The sequence below is a fragment of the Panthera uncia genome, chromosome B4, assembly GCF_023721935.1.
Source record: "Panthera uncia isolate 11264 chromosome B4, Puncia_PCG_1.0, whole genome shotgun sequence".
NCBI classification, from domain to species: Eukaryota; Metazoa; Chordata; class Mammalia; order Carnivora; family Felidae; genus Panthera; species Panthera uncia.
This window is the reverse complement of record NC_064809.1, coordinates 81,786,396-81,799,656: the sequence shown is the minus strand read 5'-3', so window position 1 is coordinate 81,799,656 and position 13,261 is coordinate 81,786,396. Positions and strand designations below refer to the sequence as shown.

General features: G+C 48.5%; 1 long non-coding RNA gene across 1 annotated transcript; it reads left to right on the top strand.

Moving 5' to 3' along the window:
• Window positions 1-1,622: 1,622 nt before the first annotated feature.
• LOC125919267 (uncharacterized) lies at window positions 1,623-5,395 on the top strand. Its single transcript, XR_007456697.1, has 2 exons — window positions 1,623-1,878; window positions 4,758-5,395. It is a non-coding gene; the product is annotated as an uncharacterized LOC125919267 (long non-coding RNA).
• The last annotated feature ends 7,866 nt before the right edge of the window (window positions 5,396-13,261 follow it).

The window sequence follows — 13,261 nt, the reverse complement described above, 5'->3', positions numbered from 1 at the left end:
GCCAAAATGGCAGTGTCTTTCCCGGAATTCCTCTTCTCTTGGATCCCAAAGCCCTCTCTTCGCGTTGCTCAGAATGGCCTCTAGCTCAGTTCTTAATGTTGTGGCAAGAAGGGAAATTCCTAGAATAAGCCAATTTGGCAGCGAGCACAATGGCGTCAACTCGGGATGCTTCAGTCAGACTGCTTGGGTTCAGATCTTGGCTGCATCACTTACTAGTTGTTTGACCAGGACAGGTGACTCTACCTCTCTGTAAAGTGGAATAAAGTCCTCACCTTGTAGGGCTGTTGTGTGGATATAATTAGATAATACAAGAAAAATGCTAGTGGTCTGCCTCTTCGACATACCGATATGGTAAGGAGTCAACATTTTCCTTATTTGTTCAGCTACAGGACCCCAAAACTAGGACCTTGTGCCGGGTAAGCCCACTGTGGCAATGTCACCTCTAGGCGAAGGAGTCCTAGTCCAGCTGACTGGCCCTCCCTCCTCCTCCTTCACATCCCCAGGAGACTGGAGGAAGGCATCACAGAATGAGCAGAAGTCATGTGTCGGGCTCTAACTTGATGAATTACTCTTAAAGGGATCTGGGAGGTTCAGTAAGACACAGGCGACCCTTAGCCCTAGGGGAAGAAGGGACCCGTGGGCCAGGAGAGGGCTATTGGTGCTAGGTTGGGAGGTTGTGACCAATGCAGTGACCAATGCAGTGAGAACGGCTTGTAATGGCCACCCATGGTCTCTAACCCTGTGGGGTGTCCTTGGGTTTTTTTTGCGGATAATTTTTTCAGATGCAGTACTCTTGAATCCTTGACCAGCAAGCTCCTTGAGGTCGGGTCTTATCTTTGTATCCACCCTACACAAACTCTGAGCAGAAGCCACACAAAAAGCCAACACTCTGGAGGTGCTTACTGATTTGGTTGAGCTGGGTTTTTTTGGACCGAATGTTTGTGTCCCCACAAGATTCATATGTTGAGATCCTAACCCCCAATGTGATGGTATTAGGAAGTTGGGCCTTTGGGAGAAGTGATGAGGCCATGAGGCCTCATGAATGGAATGGAATGCTCTTATAAAAGAGACCCCAGAGCTCTCTTGTTCCTTCTTCTATGTGAGGACATGGCCAGAAGACAGCCATCTATGAACCAGGAAGCAAGACCTCACAAGACACTGAAGCTGCCAGCACCTTGATCTTGGACTTCCCAGCCTGCAGAACTGTGAGAAATATATTTCTCACCTAGTCTGTGGCATTCTGTTATAGCAGCCCACATCAAGACATGTTAAAACAGGGGAACAGGTTGGAAGTCCAGACTGGATGAGCAAGGGGAGACAGGAAGTAGCTGGGCACTCAGACACCAGAGGGTCATCTGCTGGCCCCAAGTGTCTTTCTTTCAACCCACAGGCTCTCCCTCCAAATACTCCATTCAAACTTTTCCAGCCTCTAGAAAGTCAATGACACTTAGCCTGTCCTGCCAGAGGGAGGTCTCCAGCTACTCTGTCACCCCTGGCCTGCCTGAGCCTCCAAGGCCAGCTTTGTTACCACCTCTTTCCCTTTCTGGAATGAGCACTGGACTCCCAGCCAGGACAGAGCCAACTTCTGCCCTGAGACATTTTGGGGGAATCTCCGTGTTGTTATTCACATGGCTGGCTCATTCTCCCTTTGGGTCTCTCAGAGGGGACTTCCTTGACTACCATCTACCAAAATTAACCACTCCCCTAAAATGACCTTCCATTATCTTATCCTGTTTATTTTGTTACTTGCATGCTCAATGTCTCCCCAACCCAGCTGGACTGAAAGTTCCAGGGAGCAGGGATCTTGTCTTCTGTCATCATTATATCTTCGCCCCCTTCACAGTGCCTGGTATACAGCAAGTGTCTACTTAATGAATGGTGAGCTCCTCCCCGAGTTTTCCTCTTCTCGCTAGCATTTTCAGTCAATTATTATCTATGAGGTAATTCTTGTGTCTCCAAAAGATGCATCAGCCTCCTTTATTTTGAAATCTTATTAATGCTACCCTTTCAGCCGTCAGCTTATTTTCCCCTCCATCGCCCCACCAACCACCCACGGAAGATACTTGGCATTTATGTGATAGTTTCAACCTCTTGGTTGAAAGCAATAGAAAGCCAACTAAATGTGGCTTAAACAATCAGCAAGTATATCATTTTTTAAAAATTTTTTAAAATGTATTTATTTTTGAAAGAGAGAGAGAGCAGAAGAGAGGCAGAGAGAGAGGGAGACACAGAACCTGAAGCAGACTCCAGACTCTGAGCTGTCAGCACAGAGCCCGACACGGGGCTCGAACCCACAAACCGTGAGATGGTGACCTGAGCTGAAGTCGGAGGCTTAATGGACTGAGCCACCCAGGCGCCCCAGTATATCATTTTTCAGAGGCAAAGAGGGTTAATTCCGCCTTCAATAAAGTCGAGGCTCCACTCAAACTTCCAGGCAGCTTGTGACTGTGTCAGGATCCCTGGCCTAGTGGGCTTCCCCCGTGTCTCATTGGCTAGAGTAGCATCACATGTCTGGGCCTGAACCAGCTGCTGGCCAAGAGGCAGAAACACCCTGACTGGCTGCGTAGACTTATCAGCATTCCTCTCCTGTGGCCTGGATAGAGGACAGGTACTTTCAGGAATAAAATCAAAGCGTACCAGCACAGGACAAAAGGCAGGGAGTGCCGTCGCATCCATGAGCTGTCTGATAACCTTCCAATCAATTGTTTTCCTGCTTAAGTTAGCCAGCGTTAGTTTCTGCGGCCTGTAACCACAGAATTCTGGGGCAGCTGCAGATCTGGGGTTAGGCAGTGAGGAGTGACAGGAGCAGCAAGCACGGCTAGGACAGCACATGTCCATGAGATGGAAGATGTGAAACAGCCCTAAAACCCGAGAAAATGTCTGGTGGGTTTTGAAAGCTAGGTCGTCAGAGCTCAGAGTCAGAGGCTGTATGTTTCAGGCAACCTCACTATGACTGTACCCCGAGGCTCTGTGACCTGGGGAAGGTGCTTCAGTACCTTCAGTAGTTCAGTAGATACTGAAGTAGACTAAAGTGAGCACCCTCCCTTTTAAAAAACTTTTTTTTTTTTTAATGTTTATTTATTTTCAAGACAGGGAGAGAGACAGAGTGTAAAGCGGGGGAGAGCCAGGGAGAGAGAGGGAGACACAGAATCCGAAGCAGGCTCCAGACTCTGAGCTGTCAGCACAGAGCCCGACGCGGGGGGTCGAACTCACAAACCACGAGATCACGATCTGAGTCAAAGTGGGACGCTCAACCGACTGAGCCACCCAGGCGCCCTGACCACCCTCCCTTTTTAAAATTCTATCCTTCCTTGGTGTGCAGGGGGCCATGCATCTAGATGACCGGCCTGTCCCACCCGTTGCCTTCCCTTCAGAAGACTTGAGCCCTTTCCCCCACCTCCTCTTTCACTCTCTGCACAGACATGGCGGACACACATGCTGCTCTGTGCTTCTGTTCTTGAGCAGCAATCCCCCCTCTGGACATAAGACTCCTTCATCACTTCATCACTCCTGCCCCACCCTCCAATCTGAGAGTCAGACCTTCCTGCTGGGACCTTAAAACTCCTTCCCTTCCTCCTGTCCATTCCCTCCTCCCACCGTCCCCACCACTGAGCCTGCTTTGAAGAACTTGGTCCAGTTCCTGGCACACAACCAACATCTGACTAGTGGTTGTCGATCTCGTCTTATCCTCTTCTGCCTCACAGTGAATAGTCTGCCTCAAAGCCAGCCCCTTTGCTGCCCCTTTATCTGCTTCTAGAATGTCCCCCACCCTTCTCACTCTCTTCTTCTGAGCTGAGGCTTACTCCCCACTGCTCACTACCTCCATCCTTGTTCCATGCTGTCTCACCACTGATTCTCACTGTCTCACCTCAGCTAGACCTCCCTGACGCCCAGTAATCCTTGTCATCTCTGGGAGGTTTCCAGTCAAGTTCCTGAAGCAGCTCTCCTAAGCTCCTGAACCTCCCCTCCTCTCCCTGCCCGCCCTTCTCCTATAAATAACCCACGCCCTCTTTGTCAGCAGGAGCAAGAGTGTTGGGCACAGACATCACTATTATCTACCTCAAGAAGACATTCAGACCTCTGGTCACAAGATGGCGGAGTAAAGCTCTTTCCATCACCTTTTTCCTTCAAAAATCACCCCCTGGGGCACCTGGGTGGCTCAGTTGATTAAGCATCCGACTTCAGCTCAGGTCATGATCTCACGGTTCATGGGTTCGAGCCCTGCGTCAGGCTCTGTGCTGACAGCTCAAAGCCTGGAGCCTGTTTCAGATTCAGTGTTTCCTTCTCTCTGTGCCCCTCCCCTGCTGGCTCTCTCTCTCTCTCCTCCTCTCTCTCTCTCTCTCAAAAATAAATAAACATTTAAAAAAGTTTTAAGTCTTAAAAAAAAAATCACCCCCCCAAATGACAAGGAGAATAAGAAATAGAAATCCAAACTCCATCTTTAACTAAACTAGGAGACATTTAAAATCCTGGACCACATCATATGGAAACAGTAAGTAGATGGGAAAGTGACAAATGACTAAGAAAGGCAGGCCCAAAACATCCAGAGTCATATACCTATAAGAAGCAAGCCAACTCTTCCCCCAGAACCCTAGAGAAGCTCGGGAATTGGAAGTTGCAGGTAAACTAGACGACAGGGGTCCAAAACCTGGGGGCCTGTTCCAAGATCTATTTAAAGAGCAATTCGATAGTCAGGAAAGTCCGCTGTACCCAACACAACCAAATGACTTATTGTGTCCCCTTCCCCACTCACGCAGGAAACAGGAAGATGGATCCTGGAGATACTGAACTTTCCTGGGGGAGGAGGTGGAGAAGGAGTGGGAACAAACACTGAGCAAAAGTCAGCATTCTGAATTGTGTTCCTCAGCCCGCTTGCCACATGCCGCTCCCCACTTCCAATGCTACACCCAGCTCTAGAACTCCAGGCAGGTGGTGGGCTTCCAGCTGGAGACTAGACTCAAGGACCTTTCCAGAAAAAAACCAAGCTTGCGCCATCGATACTGACCTTTGGGGCTCCCCAGTGAAAGAGTCCAGCCAGCCACCTAACTGCCCTACCGTAAGCCCACACGGAGCACTTCCAGATCCATCCAGTGCCTCCTTCTCAAATACGAAAGGACGGCCGAGGCAGACCAGACATCTGTGGAAAGGCTCCAGTGAGATACAAATCAAAACAGCAGAAAATGGGAAATCAGAGGAAACTGAGACAATATAGAGAGAAGAACAAATTAATATCCTCGGAGAGAGGGTACTGCACGTATCGAGAGAACCAAGAACAGGAAACCACGCAAAAAAGAAAAGAAGAGAAAAACCAGGGAACATGAAAGCACTCTTGAGAATTAAAAGAAAAGAAAAGGATTCGTGACAACATACTTAGTAAATGGATTGGAATATAGCATGGAGGAAATCTCCCAGAAAATAGAAAAAAGAGATGGCCAATAAGAGAGAAACAATAAGAAAATCAGAGGATCAATCCAAGAGGTCCAGTATCCAAATAGCAGGAGTTACAGACATTCCAAAGAAATAACAAAGAAATTCCCAGAACTAAAAGGCCTACCCTGTTAAAACAGAGGTTCTTAAACTTTAATATGCACAAAAATACCTGGAGGGATTGTTAAAACCCAGATTATATATATCACCTATCATGTATAAGTATATATTAATATATGATATTAATATAAAATATATAAACTATTCAGCCAATTCAACACATAGAGAAGGAAATCTTGCCATTTGTGACAACAGGGATGCACTCTGAGAGCATTATGCTAAGTAAAATAAGTCAGACAGAGAAAGACACACACTGTATGATCTCACTTATATGTGGAATCTAAACAACAAACAAAACACCAAGCTCAGAGACACAGAGGACAGACTGGTGGTTGCCAGAGGCAGGGGGTGGAGGTGAACAAAGTGGGGAAAGGGAGTCAAGAGAGACAAACTTCCAGTTGTAAAATAAATAAGTTGCAGGGACACAATGTGCAGCATGGTGACTACAGTTAATAATACTGTATTGTATATTCGAAAGCTGCTAAGAGAGTAGATCTTAAGAGTTCACATCATAAGAGGAAAATGTGTAACTATGTAAGGTGGCAAATGTTAACTAGACGTATTGGGGTGATCGTTTCACAGCATATACAAATATCAGATCATTACGTTGTACGCCTGAAACTAATACAATGTTCTATGTCGGTCATCTCTCAATAAAACAACAACAGCACAGATTGCTGGGACCTAACCAGAGTTTCTATTCACTAGATGGGGGGTGGGGCTCACAAGGTGCATAGCTAACATGTTCCCTCCCACGTGTGGTATTGATGCTGCTGGTCTGGGGACCACACTTTGAAAACCACTGTTCCATTAAAAAGGCCTATCAAGTTCCATGAAACATGCCCATGTCAATACATCATGATGTTTTCGTTTTTGTTTTTAAGTTTGTTTGTTTGTTTATTTGGAGGGAGACAGAAACAGTGTGAGTGGGGGAGGGGCAGAGAAAGAGAGAGAGAGGAAGAGAGAGAATCCCAAGCAGACTACTCCTGCCAGCACAGAGCCGGAAGTGGGGCCCGAACCCACGAAACCATGAAATCATGATCTGAGCGGAAACCAAGAGCCAGAGGCTTAACCAACTGAGCCACCCAGGTGCCCCTGTGATGTTTTAATGTATCAGGGATGAAAGAGAAAATCTGAGAAGGCAGGGTGGGGGAGGGAGATGAATTCAAAGTCTCAGGAATCAAAATAACCTGAGTCTTCTCAAATGCAACATTTTACTGATTTATTTTTTAATTTTTTTTTTCAACTGCAACATTTAGAAACTGCAAGACAAAGGAGCAAGGCCTTCAAAATTCTGATGGAAAATGATTTTCAACCTAAAATTCTATACCCAGCCAAAAATATTAATCAAAAGTGAGGGTGAGTAAAACCATTTGACGTATGCAAAAGGCTCTAAAATGTTATACCTCCCAGGCACTCTCTCAAGAAGCTACTGGAATATCTGGAAGATGTGTTTCATCCAAACAAGGAAGTAAACAGAGAAAGAGAAAGACATTGAGTCCCTGAAAGAGGAAAAGGGCAAAGGGAAGTCCGAGGGTGACAGATGTGCCACAGACCTGGAGAGCAATGCATCCAGAGAGAAGCGGAAGGATGGCGTGCCCCAGGACAAATGTCTCCAAGGAAAAACAAAACAGAACCGGTAAGATTATATGACAGCCTTGGCCATATGCAAAATTGTACTGAGAAGGCGTTTCACAGAACTGTTGAAGGGTGTGGGAAGACAGAGCCAGAGATTCAAAGAAAACCACGCGAAGAAAAAAATGAGGCAATTAACTCCAGGAAAAACAAAAAAGTTGTACAAGAAAGGAAATGTAAACACAGCATACAACAAAAAGTGATATTAGAAGAGGAAATGTAACCAGAATACTTGCCTCAAAAGTAAATAATATCTACAAACTCAATAATGAAATCACTGAACATGGATTTAACCATAAATTATGATATAAACATAAAGGGGGTGGGGTGGGAGCAGGGGAAGAGGAGACTTTAAGAGAATCAAAATCCTCATCTACCAAAACAAGAAGTCAACAAATTAGATAGATGAATCCAGAATGGCAGTGCGTATATTATTTAGAAATAAGGAAGGAAATAGCAGAAGAAACAGCTAAAACAGTTGACAGTGGTTGCCCCTAGGCGTAGGATAAAGATTGGGAAAAAGGCCAGGGGACTTCTGTTTTCGTACAGCCCTTTAGAACTATTTGATTTTTAAAGCTATGTGTATGTAGCATCTTGATAAAAATAAATATTGATTTCAGAAAGCAACTATAAAAGGAGGGCGTCACATCCTCCCCTACAGTATTCCTGCAGCACCCCGCGTGGACTCCAAGGACCATATTCGCGGGTGGCATTATTTACCAGCTCAGCCCTCCTCCTCTCCCAGATGCAATCTCTCCATCTCCTCCTGTTCTGTCAGCCATCACCCAAGTGGCTGGCTGTATGCCAACCCTACTTAACCGGCAATTTCCAGAATGTGCCTCTGGGACTTTGCATGCGCTGTGCCTTTCTACCTGGAAGGCTATTCTTTCCTTCCCTACTCTCAGCCCAACAGATTAAAGATGGTTTATACTTCAGGCCTCGGTTTAGATAACACTTTCTCTTTAGGGAGCCTCCTCCCCCACCTAATCTGGGTGAAGTGTTCCTCTTCTACACAACCCTGCTCCTACGATGCTCCCAGCTCCAGAGAATGCACCTCTCTTGCCTGCCTTTCCCACTGGACTGTAAGCTCTATGGGGACAGGAATCCTGTCTTACTCACAGTAGCCCCAGGACGGATTGCTGATTATGCAAGTCAATGATTTTGCAAATGATTGAATACATGACTCACATTTAGTAAGGGCTCAGTAAATAGTCGAATGAGTGAATTAATGATTCAGAAAATGCAGCCCTCTCCCTCCACCCAAAATATGCCTCCCTTTCTGCCATGTCCACTCTACCATCTACTCTCCTTCCTACAAGGTCATACGTCTCCAGCAGGTTGGCTGTGGCCAGTGCCCCACCTTCCAATCCACTCACTCCCCTCTCAACCTCAAAAGAAGCCAAGGTGCCTTGGTGTGACCAGGGTCAGCTCCAGTATAGGGCTTTCTATCTGAGTTGGCACTAGAATAGAGTGAACAGTTTAGGGACTATCTGCCCAGCCCATAAGGAAAGCCATCCCCTCTTAGTGTCCCTGTCCCCGGACCCAAAGGACAGCTCTCAGAGGTCTGGAACCCAGGCTAACCAGAGGGAACATGGTGAGCTCTTGACTTCCGCCTGCCTAACAAGGATAGAGAGTGCCCTAAACTCGGCGACTGGCTCGACCCAGCCTTCCTGCCTCCGTGTCCACTTTGCAGGCCAAGAGCTGAGACTCTAGCCCTTTGAGCTGGCTTCCCTTGGCTATTGCCTGCTAGTGTCTTCCAGTAGTAAAGGTATGCGGCCAATGCCTGGGGTGCAGGGAGGGCTGGAGGTAAGAAACCTGAGTGCTCAGTGTGGCCCAGACACACAGTACACGCTGGAGGGTAAAAACCCGCCGTGCATCACTCACCGGGCTCTAGAAGCCAAAGCAAATCTGGCCTACGCTAGGTCCAGGGAGAAGGGACCAGAATCTGCAGCACTGGAAAGCCTCTAGGTCGCCGGGTTAGGGGCGTCCTGCCGCCCCACCCCCACTGCGCCACGTGACCTCAAAGGGCCGCCCGGGGTTTGGAATGTGGCGACCCTAGCTGTGCCCCCAGAGGGGCCGACCGAGGGGCGGTGGAGGGAGGGGCGGTCCCCGGGCCGGAATGAGTGGAGGGGTGGGGGTGGGGCGCAGGAGGGGCCCCTTCTTTCCTTTCCCCACCGCGCCAGGCGGGCTTGGGGGGGGGGGGTGGGGGCCGAGTCGGGGGAGCAGCGAGGGAAGGAGGAGGTTTGGCTTCGTCTAGGGAACCTGTAAATGCGGGCCGAGAAACTCGATCTGCTTCAGTCCCTTCCCTATTTAGGAGGTCTGGAGCCAGGCAATCCGTGGCTGCTGGGGGCGCAGGTCACGTGGCCACCTAGGACTGAGTGATGGGGAAGGATGGGGGGAGGCTGTGCTCGGGAGGAACCTGGATTGAAGGAGGCGGGTGTCCAGGCTTGGCCGGCCCGCCCCCACCCCAAAGAGTACCATTTGTCTTTATTTTACACTCTTGCACACTGACCGTGGGGTGGGGAGGCCTAGGATCTGCCCTGCGGCAGGTCCGCCCACCCAACGAGCCCTTTTCCACTGCCTGGGCCAGGTGTGTCTGTCAGTCTCACCAAGCCTCCAGTTTTCAAATCCCGGGGCAAATAGGATTCCGAAGTCCTAGGCTCTTGTGTCTGTGCTGGTGGTCAGGCTCCCGGGCTCCACTCTGGGTCCGGGACTCCCACTTCCTGGGTGGTAGAGAAAGAGCCTAGGAGGCTAGCACCCTGCCTCCCCGCCTTCCTGGCTCAGTGCCCCAGGAGATAAGCAGTGCCCAAGGAGGAAGATGCCTACTGGCACTGGTTTGCCACCTAGCTTACTGTGGGCCAGGCTCAGTGAGAGTCATTAGGAGTGTAGAGGGGAAAAAAAAAAAGACAGTACCTGCCCTCAAGGAACCTATACTGGAGGGGATGGGGGTGGGGGTGGGGGGACAATCCAGGATACCAGAATGGAAATATAGGAGCACAGAGAAGCATCTAGGACAGAACTGGGAGGATTTGGGGAAGCAAGGCATCTAGGCAGAGAGCTGCCCATGCAAAGGTATGGGGCAAAAGGTGTCACAAGTGTTTAGTTCCTCTGGACACAAGCACGAGTGGGTGTGTGGAAGGTGTAGGAGATGGGGTAGGAAAGCCACCAGGAGCCAGATCTTGAAGACCATTTGGAAGTGGCTTGTAGACAGGATGAGATTTGCATCTTCTAGCAGTGCTAGGGTTCAAATTTGGAACCGAGAGAGTTTGATTAGGAGCCTGTTGTCGGCCACGCTTGAGGTACCAGCAGGGAATGTAAGGAAGGCCTGGGGGGCCTGGTGGCTCAGTCGGTTAAGTGTCGAACTTCAGCTCAGGTCATGATCTTATAGTTGGTGGGTTGAAGCCCCGTGTCAGGCTCTGTGCTGACAGCTCAGAACCTGGAGCCTGCTTTGGATTCTGTGTCTCCCTCTCTTTCTGTCAAAAATAAATAAACGTTAAAAAAAAAAAAAACTTTTTTGGGGCGCCTGGGTGGCTCAGTTGGTTGAGCATCCAACTTCAGCTCAGGTCATGATCTCGCGGTCCATGGGTTCGAGCCCCACATCGGGCTCTGTGCGAACAGCTCAGAGCCCGGAGCCTGCTTTAGATTCTGTCTCCCTCTCTCTCTGCCCCTCCCCTGCTAATGCTCTGTCTCTGTCTCAAGAATAAATAAAAGCATTAAAAAAATTTAAAAAAAAAACTTTTTTAATGTTTATTTATTATTGAGAGACAGAGAGAGGCAGAACATGAGCATGGGAGGGGCAGAGAGGGGGAGATGCAGAACCCAAAGCAGGCTCCAGGCTCTGAACTGTCAGTACAGAGCCCAATGCGGGGCTCGAACTCACAAAGCGTGAGATCATGACTTGAGCTGAAGTCGGACACTCAACCAACTGAGCCACCCAGGCACCCTAAAAAAATTTTTTAAACGAATCCTGACAAATACTTGGGAAGGGAAGAGTCACTGGTCCTCAGGACTGATTGGCGGGGACATGAATCCGGAGGAAGAGGCATGGGTGACATCAGGTTTCTGGCTCGGGGAACTGGGCAGATGCAGGAGGAACAGTTCTGGAGGAAAGGTGGATGATGGTGAGAGTAATATTAAGCACTTCTAGTGTTTCAGGCACTAACACTTCACATATTATCTCATTTAATTTTCACAATGACCTATGAAGTAGGTACTACTGTTAGCCGCATTTTAATATGAGGAAGGTAGTCAAAAGTTTAAGTAACTAGGTGGTAGGGTTGGGATGTGAGCATGCCTGCACCTTGCAGAATTCATCTTCCCAAATCTGAAGCCCCAGTGAGGGGTCCCAGGTTACTTTGCAGAGAAGCTATGCCCACTACCGTTAGCTCCTCCCCAGCCCCCAGTACCTGGTACCCCCACCAACTGTTCAGTCACGGTAACTGGTTCTCCTTCCTTCATCCCAACCCACCCCACGTCCCCCTCGGGACTTTGCCCTGAGCAGCCAGGACAGGACTAAACAAGCCTTGCGACTGACCAGAGGGCACAGGGCTCTCAAACCCTGGTGCCGAGACCCCACCTTCCTAGTTACAACACAAAACGGAACTGAGACTCTGCGGGAACAGAGAAAACAAGAAAATGGATGTGTTCCGTTTGTAATAAAAATAAACATTTTTTTTTCAATGGAACATTTCGGTGACATCAGAAGGTCATGAAAGGTCTTCCTTGGCCCAAGCCTGTGTTTATTTTCTGTGGTGAAGGGGGCAGGGTTCTGAAGCAGCAGGCATCTCCCTGAGAGGAGGCCCCTCCAGCTCTGTTTCCCTTTCCCAAACCTTGGCTCAGGAACACCCAGTCCAGGCCACCAGACAGGGACGGACAGGGACAGCGGCTCCTTGGAGCCCCACCCTCACCATGCCACTGTTCTGGCACTTGCTGGTGGTTGGGGGTGGGGGTGCTTCTGTTTTCACACTGCCTCTCACCAGCCCTCCCGGTGAGGTATAGGGATGGGACAGGTAGGTGAGCTTTCTTTTGGGAGAGCTGTGAGGCCCAGAGAGCCCTGGCTTCAACCCTCAACCTTGAACCTAATTAAACAGCCTACCCAAAGTCACATAGTCAGCAACTGGCCTAGAGGCAAGAGGTTTATTGAAGAGGCTGTTTTAGGCAGAAGTGGAATGTCCACTTACCCCTCACTTCCCCCACCCCCTTAACAGAGAGCTTTCTGGAGTGGAGACCTATACTCTGGGGGCAGATCAATAAGAGTCCCATGGCCTATTCGTGTTTGGGGTTCCAGGCTCCAGTAAAGCTGGCACTGCCTTTTAGTCTCTGGAGGCACAAAGGTTCCCAGCAGGCCTCTCGGAGACCTTCCCTCATCTATCCCTTCCCCCTCCTCTGGCTTCTGTTTGCATCCTTGTGCCTCTCTCTAGTCTTGGAAGGGTTTCTGTTTTCTTATATATATAAACCTTTCCTTGACCTCATAACAATGGCTACCTGAGCACCATATCCTCTGCATCTATTAGGGACAGTTCAACAGTACACAGAGAAGGCATCTACAACAGACAGAAAATGACAGCAGTGTTGTGCCAACCAAAAGTCACAACCTGGTAGTGGGTCATGAAATCAAATTAGTGGGTCACGGACAGCACCTTAAAAACATGAAATAGAATACAATAGAAAATTGTTTTAGTTATCTTGCAGTATAAAATGTGCTTCTTGCCATGGGTCTCTGAACCCCTGTCCAAAAGAACACGGGTTAAGACATAGAGTAAAGACTCATACAGCAAACACATAAGGCTGCCTGCTCTGTGGCAGGTACTATGCTAGGTACAAGAGACACACTAATAAATAATACATTATTCATGAGTCTCAATTAATCTCAATCCATCTTCTGGGTGGGAAGCCAATAAGCAAACTGCCAGTTGCAAGACAAAATGTTAAGTGCTCGGAGTATGTAGGAAGCTGTAAAACCCTGATGTGAGAGTGGGTATCTGGGAGGACTTCCCAGAGGAGGTGATATAATTAGAGTTCTTAGCAAGAAAAGACAGTGACTAGGTTCTAGTATTTCCTCCATTCTACACATAGGAAA